The following is a 1,585-nucleotide window of genomic DNA, read 5'->3' on the forward strand; positions in this document are numbered from 1 at the left end:
CCCTTCTCAAACTGAGTAGAGTTTCATCTTCAACGGTGGCTTCTTCAGGTATCACGTCTTTAGCAGCGTCATTTGTTCTGTTGTCCACTTCATCCCAACTGAAATGTCATGGACCGTGATAACGCCAAAGCCTGTTGGCATGCACCACTTTTGGTTTACCTCGCCGACCATATTTTACCCGGAAAGTCACGTCTGAGAGACGATCCACTATGTCATATGGGCCTTCCTATGGAGAAGACAACTTAGGAGACTTCCCTTTTGTCTTCCTGGGATTATACAACCATACCTTGTCTCCGGGTACAAAGCAGACTTGAGTAGATCTCTTATCATAAGTTAACTTCATTGAATCAGCAGACGTTTTCAAGTTTGAATGCACTTGATGGTGAATTTCATCCATCCTTTCCGATAACACTTTTGCAAACTCTGACATATTCACAGGCAACTCTTCATAAGGTGGGCGTCCCTTATGCTTGGGTCCCCTTTTAGCACTACAAGTACTGCATGTCCTGCACCATTCTTCCACATCTCGCCTCATACCTATCCAGTAAAATCTTTGTCGTAGATGACTCAATGTCTTCCTAATTCCGAGATGTCCTCCTGTTAAATTATCGTGGGATCGGCGCAGCACAACTTCCCGTAACTTCCTCGGTATAAATGTTTGCCAAGTCGTCACTTTCCCATCAGTAGTTTCCCATCTCCGTACAAGAATACCATCTTCAAGCTTTAACTGGTCCCATTGCACCCACTAGTGGTTTATCACGGGGCTTAGACTAGACACCTTCTCCCAAGCAGGGCGCAAAACACTTGTTTTTTAGGAAATCAATTATAGGCTTCAAATCTTGATCTTTCTCCTGCTCTGCTTTAATATCAATATTTGGTTCCACTTCACCATCATCAATTTCTTCAGCCACTTTGACTTCAACTTGATGACTCCTGGTTAGTCCAACCTCTCTTTTAACAGTTACCGGAACTTGGCCTTTGTTGTTCCCAAATGTCATTTTATCAAAATCAGTTACAAACTTTTTCGGTAGTAGATAGTCCAATCCTAATGTGCATTCGTCTTCCATGTCAGCCAAGTATACTTTCTGTCTGTCCTTTATGTCCATGAGTTCAATAGTTACCCACACTGGTCCCCACAACCTTGTAGAATGTCCCGTCACACCATAAAGCTTCTGTGTGGCTTCTGGTACTCCTTCGTGATTTAACACCTTGATGCTCACAAGGGTTTGCTGATACACAGAGTCTATGACAAAGTTGCACCTTTGGCCATCCAGCTTTCCTGTCACATAGACACTGTGTGTGCTTGGCATTTTACTCCTAGCTGTTGGGACTTTCATGATGGGGGTTGGTGGGCGTCGCTCAACACCAACCACTACTGGTCTCCTTGAGGCCGACTTGTTGGTAATATTCTTTCTACACTGGCTCCTCAAATGTCCGTGCTTTCCACAGTTCCAACAACTTTTCTGGATACCAGCCTTTACTGCTGTATTTTCTCCCCTGTGTTGAAGTTGCCAGCATTGAGCTAACTTGTGCCCAGGTTTGTTACAGTGCCAGCAAAGTCTTTCAAACTTCTCCGAAAGCTGAC

This window comes from Limulus polyphemus, unplaced genomic scaffold (genome assembly GCF_000517525.1).
Source record: "Limulus polyphemus unplaced genomic scaffold, Limulus_polyphemus-2.1.2 Scaffold865, whole genome shotgun sequence".
NCBI lineage: Eukaryota > Metazoa > Arthropoda > Merostomata > Xiphosura > Limulidae > Limulus > Limulus polyphemus.